Here is a 17,452-nt window from a genome sequence, read left to right as displayed (position 1 = left end):
AAGATATAAAGGATGCAATTAATGAAGTAAAGGCCTCAATTCAAAGCACAAACAACCGATTAGACCACATGGAGAACAGAATCTCGCTCTTAGAAGATGATAATTCCAAAAATGAACGCATAGTTTCTAATCTAGGAAAAAATATCCGACAGCAGGAATCTGACATTGAAGAAATATGGGCCCATTTTAAGAGAGCTAAACTAAGAATAATTGGAATAGAGGAGAGAAAAGTAGGTGAAACCAAAGGGATCAACAATCTCTTCAAGGAAGTAATAGCAGAAAATTTTCCAAACATAGAGCAAGAGGTTGATACACGAATCCAGGAAACTTATAGAACTCCCTTTAGACAGGATCGGAGAAGAGGATCCCCATGCCACATAATTGTCAAAATGACCAATGTGGAAGCCAAGCAGAAAATCTTAAAGACAACAAAAACAAAGGGCCAAGTGACATTCAGAGGCAAACCAATTAGAATCACTCCATACTTCCCAAACCAAGTCATGAGAGCCAGAAGGGCTTGGAGTAACATATTCCAAACTCTGAAAGAAAACAACTTCCAGCCAAAAATGTCCTACCCAGCAAAACTTTCTAGCAAATTAGATGGAAAAATAAGAAGCTTCCATGACAAACAGAAACTGAAGGAATTTATGTCTTCAAAACCAGCGCTAGAGAAAATACTCAAAGAGATTAACTACAAAGAAGAAATAGAAAACACACACCAGAACCAGAGAAACAAGAGTTTCCATCCAACAGACAACTAAGACTGGTTATCTGTGGAGATTAATTATTTATGTTAGTCTTTTACCTATCTCTAAACGGTATTGTTTGCCTTTATTGTTGTTAATTTTTAGGATTTCTAGTTGGAATATTAATATACCTTCAGATATAGCATTTGGAAATATTTTATCCCATTCTATTAGTAACTGTTAACTCTGTTTACATTGTCTTTGGATATACAATATCTTTTTTATTTTTTAGGGAGTTTGTATACTCTTCTATTGCCTGTGCCATTGAAATCATATGCAAGAAATCACTGCCAATTTCAATGTTGTGAGGTTTTATGACCCAGATTTTCTCCTAAAAGTTTATAGTCTTAAGATTTATATTTAGGTCTTTTATCTATTTTGAGCTAATATTTGTATATGGGATTAGGTACTGGTCCAACTTTATTCTTTTCCATGTAATTATTATGTTTCAACAATATTTAGTTAAAAGATTATTATTTCCACCACCAAATGTTCGTGGAAACCTTGTCAAAAATAACTTGACAATATAGGGAAGAATTTAGCTCTAGGCTTGTATTTAACTCCAATGGTTTATATATCTGCCTTTAGAATAGTACTACACTGTTTCAATTATTGTAGCTTGATATGGTTTGAAATCAGAAAATATATATCTTCTAGCTTTGTTCTTTTTCAAGATCGTTTTGGGTATCTAGAGTCCATTTTCCATATTAGGATAGATTTTTTTTCTGAAAAATAAATATATAAATATATGATAGTTTTACCTAAAAAAATAGAAAAAAATATTCTCTGGTAAGAAAGAAAGTAAAAAGAAATATTGAAATGTTATCTTTAAGTCATCAAAAGCTTGGTATCAGACAAATGAAACTGTTATGTGAGATTATCATTTTTAATTTTGGATAAATTGCTATAATACTAGATGTCAACCACTAAGCCAAGCATGGGAGGGAGGGATGGGGAGAGAATGGGGTGGGGTTCGGGTGGGGGCTGACTGGTTGATGTGTGCATGTATGTCTACAAATTTTGTATCCCACTATGATGTATTGAATACAGTGCACCAATAAAAAAAATAAAAATAAAAAAGCCTATTAAAAAAAATCTCTAAAACACACAATGTACTTAAACATATCAAAGTCAACCACTAAGCCAAGCAAGGGAAGGAAGCACGGGGAGGGAATGAGGTGGGAATTGGGTAGGGGTTAAATCGGTGATGTGTACATGTATGTACACACAAATTTTTTACCCCAATATGATGTATGAATATAATGCACCAATACATTTTTTAAAAAAAGAAAAGTGATTGACAGATTCAACACAATACCCATTAAATTACCAAGGCTATTCCTTACTTGCATAGAAAAATCAATCCTTAAATTTGTTTGGAACAACTAATTAACCAGAATAGCCAAAATAGATTTTAGCAATGAAAAACATGCACGAGGAATCACAATACTTTACTTTAAACTATACTACAAAGCCATAGTAATAAAAACAGCATGGTACTGGCACAAAAATGGATACATAGACCAGTGGAGCAGAATATAAGCCTCAGAAACAAATACACACAGAGCCAAATAATTTTTGACAAAGAGGCCAAAAGCATATACTGGAAAAAGATAGCTTGTTTAACAATTTTGGCAAAACTGGTTAGCCATATGCAGAAAAATGGAAATAAACCCCACTTTCTCACCCTGCACAAGAGTCAATTCAAGATGGATCAAAGATTGGAAACTAGACCAGAAACCTTGAGGCTCCTTGAAGAGGGAATTAGTCCAACACTGCAAAACATAAGGACAGGTAAAAATTTTCTCAACAAGACCAAAAAGACACAAGAAGTTAAAAGGCAAATCAACAGTTGTTATTGCATGAAACTTAAGAGCTTTCATACACAAAAGGAAACTATCAAGAACCTCAAATAAGAGATAAAAGAATGGGAGAATATTTTTACCACCCACTCCTCCCACAGAGGACTAATATCTACCCTATGCAGAGAACTAAAGAAATGTAGCACTAATAAAACAAATAACCCAATCAAAAAAATGAGCAAGTGAACTAAATAGACAACTCATAAAGAAGAAATTCAAATGGCCAATAAATGCATGAAAAATGCTCAGCATCATTAGCAATATGATTCAGCAATACCACTCCTGGGTATCTACTCAAAAGAATGGAAACCAAACTACCAATCTAATGCATGTGTATCTATGTTCATAGCTGCACATTCACAATTGCCATACTATGAAACCAGCCAAGATGTCAATCAACAGATTAATGCATTACAAAACTATGGGATATGTACACAAATGGAATTTTACTCAGCCATGAAGAAGAACAAAACAATGTCATTTTCAGGGAAATGGTTGGACCTGGAGGGCATTATGCTAAGTGAGATTAGTCAGTCACAAAAAATAAGAAATTGTATTCTCTCCCTAATATGCGGAAGCTAGGGATAAAATGGGTCATAGGAGGAACTCTAGATGAAGAAGGAGATACTATAGATGAGCAAATAAGGCAACCTAACTGAGGGGATGGGAGGGGCGAAGAGAGATATTCTCTAAAGTTTTTGATGTACATTAACAAACATATCAAAGCCAATCATTAAGCCAAGCATGAGAAGGAAGGAGGGGGAAGGAATGGGGCAGTAATTGGGTAAGGGCTGATTGGGTGATAGATGAATGTAAGCCTCCAGTTTCTTGTACTCCATTACAATGTATGACTACAATGCACAAATAATTTTTTTAAATGCAATATAATTTCCTCCATCTTTTAAGAACACAACAGAATGAAAGTAAAGTCAATAACAGGAAGACTAAAAGAAATTAAATAAATGCATGAAGACTGAATGATACACTCTTTAGTGAGGACTGGATTAGAGAAGAAATAAGGGAAGAAATAAGAAAATTTCTAGAGTTAAATGAAAATAGAGACACAGCATCCCAAAATCTATGGGAAAGTTAAGGTGGTGTTAAGAGGGAAATTTATAGCACTGATTTCGCCCACAAAAAACATAAAATAAACAAACAAATAAACTAATGACATACTTTAAAGACCTAGAAAAACAGGAATAGTCTAATCCCAAAACCAGTAGAATGCAGAAGATAATTAAAATCAGAGAATAAATCAATAAATTGCAGGAAGAAAATACAAAGAATAAAGAAAACAAAAGCTGGTTTCTTGAAAAGATTAATAAGATTTACAAGCCCTTAGCCAAACTACCCAAATAAAAAATAGAGAATCTACCCAAATTATTAAAATCATAATTGAAAAGGGGGGCATCAAGCACAGCCAAGAGAGAAAATCCTGAGGATCATCTGAAACTATTTTGAAATTTTATATTTCACTAAACTGGAAACCATGGAAGAAATCAATAGATTTATAGACACATACAACCGACCTTAACTGAACCAAGAAGATATAGAAAATCTAAACTATTCAACAAAATCAAAGATATAGAAACATCAATAAAAACCTTCTGTCAACAAAAGCCCAGATTTAGACAGATTCCCAGGTAAATTCTACAAAAGCTCTCCAGAAGAACTAAATCCAATACCCCACAAATTATTTTGTGAAATAAAAAGAGAAGGAATTCTTCCAATCTCCTTTTATGAGCCCAGTATTACCTTAATACCAAAACTGAACAAAGACTCCTCAAGAAAAAAATTACAGACCAATACCATTGATGAATATAGATGCAAATATTTGAAACAAAATATTAGCCATACTCATTCAAAAACACATCAAGAAATTTGCACATGATGAATAAGTTAAATACATGTTATTCAACATACATAGAACTAAAGACCCAAATCCCACAATTCTCTCAATAGACAGTGAAAGCACATTTGACAAAGTCCAAAATTCATTCATGTTATAAAAGTGAAGAAAATTTGAATAAAAGAAACGCAACTTAATATCATTAAGGCAACATACACTAAACCCAAAGCCAACATCATCTTGAATGAGAAAAACTGCTGAAATTACCTTTAAAATCAGAAACAAAATGAGGATATCAATTTTTGCACTCCTTTCAGTATAGCCTTGATACTTTTGCCAGAGCAATAAGATGAGGAATATATCAAAGGAATTCAAATAGAAAAAGAATGATAAAACTTATCTCTATTTGTAGATGACATAATCCCATTATTTAGAAGATCTGAAAAACACAACAAAAAGACTACTAGGGCTGATTTCAGCAAAGTGGCAGGATACAAAATCAGGCTAAAAATATCAGATTTTCTATATACCAACTGTGAATCTACTGAGGAAGAATTCCAGAAAATAATTCCATTTACGATAACCACCAAACCAATAAATAACCTAGAAATAAACTTAACCAAGGAAGAAAAAAAAAGAAAAAACCCTCTACAATAAGAATTAGAACTATTGAAGAAAGAAACAAGAGACTTAGAAGATAAAATATCTTTCTTGCCCTTGGATAGGCAGAATATATATTATCAAAATGGTTATTCTACCAAAAGTGACCTACAGAGTCAATGCACTATTAAAATATCAATGTCATTCTTCACAGACTAGAAAAATCAGTAATAAATATCATGTGGAGAAACAAAATCCCCAGAATAACCAAATTAACTCTCAGCAATAAGAATCATGCAAGAGGCATCATAATTCTTGACTTCAAATTGTACTACAGAACTATAGTAATGAAAAGATCATGGGATTGTTGCAAAAACAGGCACAGACCAATGGAACCGAATAGAAGATACAAAAGAAACCCACACACTTACAGCCAATTTATTTTTTTCTCAAGGTGCCAAGTACATACAATGGATATATAACAGCCTTTTCAACAAATTCTGCTGGGAAAAATGGTTATACAGTTGTAGAAAATGGAACTAATTCTTACTTTCACCCTGCACAAGAGTCAACTCAAGATTGTTCAAAGACTTGAAAGTTAGACCAGAGACTTTGAATCTACTAGAGGAGGGCATAGATTCAACACTCCAACATATAAATACAGGCAGAAACTTCCTTAACAAATCCCCCAGAGTTCATAAAAATCAAAACAAGAATTAGTAAATAGGATAGCAATAAATTAAAGTTTCTTCTCATCAAGAGTCTAAAGAAAAAGCCTACAGAATGAGAGAAGATATTTGCCAGTCATGTCTCTGATAGAAGAGTAATATATAGAATATACAAAGAACTTAAAAGGCTTACACTAAGAAAACAAATAACCCAATCAAGAAATGGGTAATTGAATAGTCAGTTTACAAAAGGAGGAGAACAAATGGCCAATAAATACATTAAAAATGCTCAACATCATTAGCAATTAGGGAGATGCAAATCAAAACTACACTGAGAGTCTATCTAACTCCAATCAGAAAGTCAATCATCAAGAAGTTGAAAACCAATAAATGTTGGCTAGGATGTGGGGAAATTGGAACTCCGGTATGTTATTGGGGAAAATGCAAATTAGTTCAGTATTATGGATATCTGTTTTGAGATTTTTCAGACAACTGGGAATGGATGCACCATATGATCCAGCAATACCATTTCTGGTTATCTTTTCAAAGGGGCTAAAATAAGAGAATTATATATGCAAACCCATGTTCATAGCATCACAATTCACAATAGCCAAATTATGGAACCAACCTAGGTATCTATCAACATACACAAAATTATGGGATATACACAAAATAGAATTCTACTTATTGATAAAGAAGAACAAAATTATATCATTTGCAAGAATGTGGAAGGATCTGGATAACATTATGTAAAGTGAGATTAGCTAATCACAGAAAGTGAAGGGTCATATGTTTTCTCTAATATATGCAAGCTTGGAAGTAATTGGGATTCCAAAGAGACTCTGGATAATAGAGGAGAAACCTTGGTGGAGCCATGGAGGTGGTATAAAGAAAGGGGAGGGGAAAGTGTTTGGTTCATTGAAGGAATTACTATCAAAGGTTATGTGTGCATATGTGAAAATGCCATTATCAATCTCGCTATTCTGTATGGAGAAGGGGGAAGATAGGGATGAAGCCAAAGGGACACAAAAGAGAGGTCCACCATGTACTATGTGTACTTTCAACATGATTTACACTAAAATGTGAGACTATAATGCACAAATAAATGCATCAAAATTGACTTTTTATGTCAGAATTCCATAGTAACTTACCTGTTTACAGTAACTTTTATTTTATTTTTGACATCACAGATATTATCTTTACTTGTCTATTTATTGCTCAAACTCCACCAAAAACGTGGAGGAACCTTTACATAGATATTTATTCCCTCCCAAATCCATATGCTGAATTCATAATCTCTAGTACTTTGAAATTTTTTTCTTTTTAGAGATAGGGTCCTCTAGTCCTGAATTTCCGTGTAGTTTTAGTCCGCTTTTCTGTTTCTATGACCAAAATACCTGACATGAACAATACAAAAGAGGAAAAGCTTATTTGGCTCACAATTTCAGGGGTACAGTCACTAGTTGGCCAAAGCAGACATCATGGTGGCACAGCATGGCATAAGAAAGCTGAACTCAACCCAACAGTAACTGGAAGCACAGAGAGCAGAAGGAATCAACCAGGAACTAATATAATCCTCAAGCCCATACAACTGGTAGCCTACCTTCTCTAGCCATGCCCCATTTGTCTTAGTAAACTCTCAGTAAATTCATTCAGATTATCCATCCTTCAGTAGATTTACCTATTGATGAAATTAAAGCCCTGATTAAAACATTTAATATTTTGAATTTGGGGTATGCTTTTGACACATGAGCTTTGGGGGAACATTCAAAACATAAACTACGTGGTTTCATTTTCCTTTGAATAGTTTAGGTCTAATGACAATGAGTTCTCTTGGCATTTGTTTACCTGAACATGTTTCCATTTTACCTTTTACTCTCCTAGGCTGTGTTGTTGGCATGAATTATTGGTTCAGGCTGTCTGTTTTTATTTCAAAGATTCCATTTTCTGTGTATATTCTGTTTTTTATGATCCTTTTTTTTTTTTTTTACTAATTCTATCTTCAGCTGTATGCGATCTGCTTTTATCCCCACCTTCTGAGTTCATTATCTGGGTTATTGCAGTTTTGTTATAAAATTTCCATTCTATTTCACTTTTATATTTTATATTTCTTTGAATCAAAGAATCTCCAAATGTTATTCTCTCCTTTTTGATTCTATGCTCTTTCATATATTGCCCCATAACCATTATTATCATTTTAAATCTCTGATATTTTAGAGAATATATATATATATATAACATGCTTGTAATCCCAGCATTTGGGAGGCTGAGACCTGGAGGATCCCGGTTCTCGGACAGCCTCAGCTACTTAGTGAGGCCCTCTGCAACTCAGTGAGACCCGGTTTCAAAATAAAGAAGAAAAAATAGGACAGGGGGTGTAAATCGGAGGTCAAATGCCCCTGGGTTCTATCCCTAAACCCGCAAAAACATAAATAAATAAAATAAAATATTTGACTGGATTTTTATCTTTTTAGCAAGAAGTCTAATGCTCTTTTATCAGAAGTAGACGCCTTAATTTTTATCTCTAATTTTCTCATCATGGTCAGTCATGAGCCAGGAATTCATCCTGACTTCTATTATAGCCCTTATCACACTTAATTTTTATTGTTCATTTATTACTATAATGGGAACTATTTGAAAAATTAATAGGTTCCCATTTGTCTCTATATCCTCAGCACTTAGTAAAGTGCTTAGCTCACAGAGATACTCATGAAATGCTGTTATAATGAATGAAATACTTTGACTAGGCTTCTTAGAAGAGAGATTTGTGTTTGGTCTCTAAGGATAGCTGAGCTGTGGAGAGAATGGAGAAGGTATTTTGTACCATCTCAACAAAGTTTTATGAGTCCTCTCAGGATTTTTAGGTGTAAGCAAAAGCAATTAGCTCTGGATGATCTAAGTAAAAAATAAAATAGAAATAAACTTTAGTAAATCGCAGAATTGCTGGGGAGATTAAGCAATCATGCTCAGTTTTCATATGTCTACATGCATAGATAAGTTATGGCACAATATTAATCTGATGAGAACACCTTTGTTGTGTCACTGAGCAGCAGATCTTCTCCTTTGTGCACCAATATCATCATTTCTGGTCTCTAGCATCACTGCTATAGCTGCCGCAGGAAGTGGAATCATGTGGCAGATTCTCTGATGGCTATGTTTTTCTTCATCATTGTCACTCTCAAAACCTAACTGCCTAAGTCCCAGCTGCATATTGTTCCCCAGATTCAAAATGAGTTAGGAAAGTCAGTATCCAGTGTTTTCAACTTCCTAAAATATGGAAGTGAATTTAGTGATTGGGCAGTCCAAATAGGACAGATATCCATCACAGGTCCAAATAGAACTGTTGGTAAATGGCCCATATATTCTTATCTGGCCAGCAGACCAGAGCTGGGCATAGATCCAGATGGGATCAGACACCTGGACCCTTTCCCTCCTGGGAACACATAAAGAATCCTGCTGCTTGTGCTGGAAAGATCATGAGAAGAACCTGTCCTATTTATTTTTTGTTTCTTATTTTTTCATTGGTGCCTTGTATCCATACATCTTAAAGGGATGCAAGATGGTGGAGACCTACATGCACACATCACCCAATTAGCCCTTACCCAGTTTCCACCCTATTCCCTCCCCCTCGTGTTTGGCTTAGTGGTTTAATTTGATATGTTTGTTAAGTCCATCATGCAAATTAGAGAATTTTCCTCTTTATCCCTCCAATCCCCTCACTTAAGTTGCCTTAATTGCTCATCTATAGAATCTCCTTCTTCTTCTAGAGTTGCTCCTATGACTTAATTTCTCCCTAGCTTTAGCATGTTAGGGAGAGCATCTGATTTCTTGTTTTTTGTTACTGACAAATTTCACTTAGCATGATGTCCTCAAGATCCATCCTTTTCCCTGTAAGTGACATAATTGTGTTTTTTTATTTATGGATGAGTAAAATTTAATTGTGTACATATTCCATAGTTTTGTAATCCATTCATCTCTTGATGGACATCTTGTCTGGTTCCATAGTTTGGCAATGATGAACTGTGCAGCTATGAACATAGATATGCATGCATTAATTTGGTAGTTTGTTACTATCTTTACTTTTAAGGTGTGCTTCTTGTAAGCAGAAGATATATGCATTCTGGTTTTTAATCCATTTTGCCTCCTTATGTCTTTTTATTGGGAAGTTGAGGCCATTTATGTTTAGTGTTATTATTGAGAGAATTTTTTAAATTCCTAACATATTGAGATTTAACTTCTGCTTATGGTAGTGTTTGTTCTACTTTGCTTAGTTGTTTGCTGGGTGGAAATTCTTGTTTCTTTGATTCCAGCATGTAGTACTTATTTCTGCTTTGTAGTTAATCTCTTTGAGTATTTTCTCTAGTGCTGGTTTGGAAGACATAAATTCCTTCAGTTTCTGTTTCTCTTGGAAGACTTTTATTTCCCTGCCTAATTTGAGAGATAGTTTGGCTGGGTAGAAAATTTGGGGCTGCAAGTTCTTTTCTTTCAGAGTTTGGGATATTCTACTCCAGACCCTTCTGGCTTTCGTGACTTGGTTTGGGAAGTCTGAAGTGATCCTAATTAGTTTGTCTCTGAATGTCACTTGGTCTTTTTTTTTTGCCTTTAAAATTCTCTTCTTGGCTTCTACATTGGTCAGATTGACTATTATGTGGCATGGGGAACCTTTTATCTAATCTTGTCTAAAGGGGCTGCTATAAGTTTCCTGTACCTGTGTTTCAACCTCTAGCTCTATGTTTGGAAAATTTCTGATATTACTTCTTTGAAAAAATAGTTGATCTCTTTGGTTTCACCTTCTTTTCCCTTTTCTATGCTAATTATTCTTAGGTTAGCTCTTTTAAAATGGGCCCGTATTTCTTCCATGTTTAATTCATGCTGTGATTTTTTTTTTCAAAGTTATATACTCTGTGTTCATTTTGGGAGTGATCATCTTCTAGGAGCGAGAATCTATTCTCCATGTGGTCTAATCAATTGTTGATAGTTTGAGTTGATGCTTTCACTTCAGTGATTGCATCCTTTGTTTCTTTCAGACTCTCTCTAAATTTTTTGAATGTCCAGCATAATTTCTTTTTTTTTTTGTAGGTAAAAGTAATCATGAACTTTATTTTTTATAACAATTTTTATTGAACATAAATAGTATACATTTACACTATATTTGGTGCCCTCTCCCCCCCGCCCCCATTTTCCCTTCCCCCCTCCCACCAATGGTTGTCCAGGTTAACCATGTCTTATTCATAATTTTACACATGTTCAAGTGTAGACCCTTATTAATCAAGACCGGCCTTCCTCCTCTCCTATCTTACCATCCAAACTTAGCTAGTGTTTCCCCTTCAATATCTGAAGTCCCTCTGGTATTCTTTGTGTTTCCTAGTTTGGGCATATTAGAGGAAACATATGTATCTTCTTCTTCTGTGCTTGGCTGATCTCACTTAACATAATGTTCTCCAGGGCTTTCCATCTTCTTTCAAATGATATCATTTTGTTCTTCTTTATGGCTGAATAGAATTCCATTGTGTGTATTTCCCATAGTTTTGCTATCCATTCATCTGTTGATGGTGATCTGGGTTGGTTCCATATTTTGGCTATTACAAATTGTGCTGCGATGAACATAGGTATGCATATGTTGCTGTAGTTCTCTGAATTCAACTCCTTTGGAAAGATACCCAGGAGTGGTATAGCTGGATCATATGGTGGATCTATTCCCACCTTTCTTAGAAATCTCCACACAGATCTCCATAGTGGTTGAACTAGTTTGCATTCCCACCAACAGTGTAAAAGAGTTCCTCTTTCCCCACATCCTCGCCAGCATTTGTTGTTATTTGATTTCTTTATGCTTGCTACTCTGACTGGGGTTAGATGGAATCTCAGTGTAGTTTTGATTTGCATCTCCCTGATGGCCAGTGATGAAGAACATCTTTTCATGTATCTATTAGCCCTTTGTATCTCTTCTTTTGTGAAGTGTCTATTTAGTTCATTTGCCCATTTCTTGATTGGGTTGTTTGTTTTGCTAGTGTAGAGTCTTTTGAGCTCTTTGTATACTCTGGATATTAGCCCCCTATCAGAATGGTGGCTGGTAAAGATCCTTTCCCATTCTGTAGGCTTCCTCTTTAGGTTATTGATAGTTTCCTTTGATGAGAAGAAACTTTTTAGTTTGATGTTATCCCACTTGTTTATTCTTGCTTTAATTTCCTGAGCTTTGGAGGTTTTGTTGAGAAAGTTACTGCCTGTGCCAATATGTTGTAGTGTTGAACCTATGCTTTCCTCTACTAGCTTCACAGTCTCAGGTCTAATTTCTAAGTCTTTGATCCATCTTGAGTTGATTCCTGTGTTTGGTGAGATACAGGGGTTTAGATTCATCTTTTTACAAATGGTTAGCCAGTTCTGCCAGCACCACTTGTTGAAAAGGCTGTCTTTTCTCCAGTGTATGTGTTTGGACCCTTTGTCAAAGATTAATTGACTAAAGATGTGTGGGTTTGTTTCTGTATCTTCTATTCTAATCCACTGGTCAGTATATCTGTTTTTGTGCCAGTACCATGCTGTTTTTACTACTATTGCTCTATAGTATAGTTTGAAGTCTGGGATTGTAATGCCTCCTGCGTGCTTCTTGTTATTGAGAATTGCTTTGGCTATTCTAGGTCTTTTCTTTCTCCATATGAAATTCATGATTGATTTTTCTAGGTCTCTGAAGAATGTCACTGGTATTTTAATGGGAATTGCATTGAACCTATAAATCAGTTTTGGCAGAATGGCCATTTTGATGGTATTTATTCTGCCTATCCATGAGCATGGGAGATCTTTCCATCTTCCAAGGTCTTCTTCAATTTCTTTCTTTAATGTTTTATAGTTTTTGTTGTAGAGGTCTTTTACGTCTTGGGTTAGGTTTATTCCTAGGTATTTTATTGGTTTTGAGGTTATAGTGAATGGAATTGTTGTTTTTATTTCTTTCATTGTGGATTCGTTGTTGGCATAAAGAAAAGCCACTGATTTCTTTAGGTTGATTTTGTAACCTGCGACTTTGCTGAATTTGTCAATCAGGTCCAGAAGTCTTTTGGTTGAGTTCTTTGGGTCTTCCAGATAAAGGATCATGTCATCTGCGAATAAGGATAATTTTAATTCCTCTCTTCCTATGTGAATTCCTTTGATTTCCTTCTCTTGTCTGATTGCTGCAGCAAGAGTCTCAAGGACTATATTGAAAAGGAGTGGTGATAGTGGGCATCCTTGTCTTGTTCCTGACTGTAGAGGGAATTCTTGCAGTTTTTCCCCATTCAATATAATGTTGGCTTTGGGTTTGCAGTATATTGCCTTAATGATGTTGAAGTACTTTCCTTCTATTCCAATTTTTTGCAGTGTTTTTAACATAAATGGGTGTTGGATTTTGTCGAATGTTTTTTCAGCATCTATTGCTATGATGATGTGTTTTTTGTTCTTGGTTCTATTTATGTGGTGAATAACATGTATTGATTTGCGTATGTTGAACCAGCCTTGTTTTTCTGGGATGAAACTGACTTGGTCATGATGTATTATTTTCTTGATATAGTTTTGAATGTGTATAGCTAGTATTTTGTTTAGAATTTTTGCATCTATGTTCATTAAGGATATTGGTCTGTAGTTTTCCTTTCTTGAGGTATCTTTATTTGGTTTGGGGATTAATGTGATACTGGCCTCATAGAAGGAATATGGAAGAGTTCCATCTCTTTCAATTTCCCGGAACATGTTATGCAGTATTGGTATTAGTTGTTCACTGAAGGTTTTGTAGAAATCAGCTGGGAACCCATCTGGGCCTGGGCTTTTCTTTGGTGGAAGAATTTTTATTGCCATTTCTATTTCTTTGGTTGTTATTGGTTGGTTTAGGCTTGCTATGTCCTCTTGGCTAAGTGTAGGAAGGTTAACTGTGCTTAGAAATCTATCAATTTCTTCCAGGTTTTCAAGTCTATTGGAGTATAAATTTTTAAAGTAGTTTCTGATAATATTTTGAATTTCTTCACTATCTGTGGTGATATCTCCTTTTTCATTTCTAATTTTGATAATTTGAGTTGATTCTCTTTTTCTTTTGGTTAGGTTGGCCAGGGGTTTATCAATTCTATTAATCTTTTCAAAGAACCAACTTTTTGTTTTATTGATTCTCTGAATTGTTTGTTTTTGTTCTCTATTTCATTTATTTCTGCTCTAATTTTGATGATTTCTTGCCTTCTGCTGGCTTTGGGAATAAACTGTTGCAGAATTTCTAGATCCTTGAGTTGTGTCATTAGGTTCTTTACTTGGTGGTTCTCCGTCCTTTTTATGTGGGCACTCAATGCAATAAACTTTCCTCTTAGTACTGCCTTCATGGTGTCCCATAGGTTTTGGTAGGTTGTGTCTCTGTTTTCGTTTGTTTCCATAAATTTCTTTATTTCTTCCCTAATTTCTGCTCTTACCCATTCGTCATTCCATAGTGTATCATTCATTCTCCATGAATTTGAATACTTTCTTTCGAGTTTCCTGTTGTTGATTTCTACTTTTATTCCGTTGTGGTCTGAAAAGATGCAAGGAATTATATTACATTTTTTGAATTTGCTGGTATTTTCTTTGTGTCCCAGGATGTGATCAATTTTGGAGAAGGTTCCATGGGCTGCTGAGAAGAAAGTGTATTCTGTAGTTCCTGGTTGAAATACTCTGAAAATGTCTATTAGGTCCATTTGGTTTATGGTTTCCTTTAGTTCTAAAACGTCTTTACTCATCTTTTGCCTTGAAGATCGATCCAGTGGTGTGAGAGGCGTATTAAAGTCTCCCAGAATTATTGTATTTGGGTCTACTTGGGATCTTATGTCCAGAAGGGTTTGTTTTACAAATGTGGTTGCACCGATATTTGGGGCATAAATATTTACTATCATTATATCTTCTTGGTGTATTGTTCCTTTTAGTAAAAGGAGGTGCCCTGATTTGTCTCTTTTGATGTGTTTTAGTTTAAAGTCTGTTTTGTTGGATATTAGGGTTGCTACCCCTGCTCTTTTTTGGTCACTGGTGGCATGGTATATCTTTTTCCATCCTTTCACCTTCAGCCTGTGAATGTCTTTGGCTGTGAGGTGTGTTTCTTGCAGACAGCATATATTTGGATTATGTTTCCTAATCCACATTGCCAGTCTATGTCTTTTGATTGGTGAGTTAAGTCCTTTGACATTAAGAGATATTATTGAAATATGATTTTTGTTTTCTGCCATTTTGTGTTCTGTCTACTCTTGAGTGGTGTGATCTTTCTTCTTTACTTAAGTGGCCCACTTATTAACTTCCTCTCTTCTCTGATTCTGAAGTCTGCTTCTTTTTTCTTCCTTATGGTTTATTTCTTTAAGAATTTTCTCTAGTGTTGGCTTTGAATTCATGAATTTTTTGAGATTCTGTTTATCGTGAAAGATTTTGGATTCACCATTGATCTTGAATAGTAGTTTTGCTGGATAGATTAGTTTGGGCTGTAAGTTATTTTCTTCCAGGGTCTGAATCACGTCGTACCAGTCTCTCCTAGCATTCCTAACCTGGGTTGTATAGTCTGAGGTGATTCTTATTGTTTTGCCTCTATATGTCACCCGTCCTTTTGTTTTCGCTGCTTTTAAGATTCCTTCCTTAGCCTCTATATTGGTCATTTTGGTTGTTATGTGGCATGGTGTGGTCTTTCTTTGGTTTTGTCTCAGTGGAGTTCTGTATGCCTCCTGGACTTGAAGATCGAAGTCTCTTTCCATATTTGGAAAATTCTCTGAGATTATTTCCTTGAAGATATTACAGATGCCCTTGGTCTGTACCTCTATCCCTTCCTCAATGCCTATTATCCGTAAATTAGGGCGCTTCATATTATCCCATAATTGCTGGATGTTTAGGTTTTGTTGCTGTAAAGATTTCTGTATATCGCTGACTGTGTTTTCGGTTTGGGATGTACTGTCTTCTAATATTGATATTCTGTTTTCCATTTCATCTAATCTTCCAGAGTTTCTTTCTATTGCTGTCTTCATTTCACTTATTGCCTCTTTCATTTCATTCCAGACTTCTTTCTGATTCTTTTTTAGTGTTTCTAATTCACCTTTAACCTCCTCTATACTTGTTTTGAATCCTTTCATAATATTGAACAACAAGATTCTGAACTCCCCTTCTTGCATTTCTAGTAGGTCAGTATTCGTGATTTCTGCTGTCTCTTCATAATTCCTGGTTCTCATATTTGTAGCGTTCTCTGTCCTGTTTTTCTGGTTTCTACCCATCGTTCGTGAGTATTATGCTTAGTCAAATCTTAATATTAGGAGTTGGGGTATCGGCTAGTCAGCAGAGCCTTTCTAGTGTTGAGGGTGGGTGATGTGGGAGGAGCTGGGGTGATTAGTAAAGGAGTCAGATTACGTAGAGGATATGTTTAGGTTGAGAAAGACTTTAAGTATGGTAAGGTGAAATCTTGCTAGGAATGAGAGAGAGTTAACTACTAGGACTCTTGTCGTTCGTGGAGTAATTATGAATGTAAGAAATACTTAGAGTATTAGACCAGGAGGTATATTATGTGGAAAAGTTTTGGGGGAGAAAAGTATGTAGGGTTAGTGTGGGAAGGTTTGTAAATAGGGGTGATGGAAGGAGCAGACAGACATAAAAAGAATAGAAAAAAAAATCCACACAAGATACCAAGACTATTATGTAATCCAAGAAAAAGCGAGGAAAACCAATCAAAGGAGGAGAATGAAAATAAAGGAAGGAAAGAGGAAGAAAGAGGACAAAAGAACAAGAATAAAATAAAAGGAGCTAGCAGCTGTGTGAAATAAAAAATAAGGCAAACTATCCAATATATATATATATATATATATATATATATATATATATATATATATATATATAACAACATGTGAAAGTAAGAGAAGTGTGGGTTGAAAGAAAAAAAAATAACACAGCAATAACCATACCAAAACAAAAGCACTGTAAAAGCAAAATATAACAAAACATCCACATTAAAAGTAAAATAAACAGTCCTCCTTATTTACGCATATGGGGTCAGGTCTATATAATATGTGCGTATCTGATTGCTTTGGTAACTTTCAGAATACCATCCAATGTCTCTTAGTTTTCTTTGTACTCTATTTTTTATCTTCTTAGGTCACTCTGGGTTTTTGGACACCTTCTCTCCTTTAGCTGCTTTAGGTTTATGTGTCCGGATGTCTGGTTTCACTTTTATTTGATTCTGTACAATTCACAGGTTCTGCGAAATTCTAACCTGTGGTCAGCACCTCTGCACTCACCACCCTAGACTCCAGCCTGTGCTTCCCTACAACATGGGTGGAGCATGACCAAGGTATAATTAGAACCTCCCCCTGAGGTCCTGTGCAGATATGGTGCCCCAATGGATTTTCCTGTGTCTCTGGAAATTCCAGCTGGGTTAGCCAGTGTGGTCCCAAGATGTACCCTGGGCAAATGGGTGCTGGTTCCTGGGTGCCCACGCTTGCTGCCAGAGCTCTGCCTATTTCAAGGGTGCAGGCTGGTTGTGCTGCTTTTACTGGACCCAGGAGTGAGTGGATGCAGCTGTCTGTTGCTGCTGGTATGCTCTTCCAAGGTGTATTGAGCTGAGTTCTCGCTTAGAACTAAGTCTCTGGCTAGCAGGAGGGTGGGAACACCCAGCGGTGGGCCAGGAGTGCAGGATAGGTGCTCAAGGATCCAATGCTTGGTGCCCAGTAATGGTCTCTGCCTCCCGCGGGATGTAGAAACTGGGGGTGCCCCAAGGAGATTTCCGGTTTACAC

This window comes from Muscardinus avellanarius (genome assembly GCF_963383645.1).
Source record: "Muscardinus avellanarius genome assembly, chromosome: X".
Classification (NCBI taxonomy): Eukaryota; Metazoa; Chordata; class Mammalia; order Rodentia; family Gliridae; genus Muscardinus; species Muscardinus avellanarius.
The sequence above is the reverse complement of the archived record's forward strand: the minus strand, read 5'-3'. Positions refer to the sequence as shown.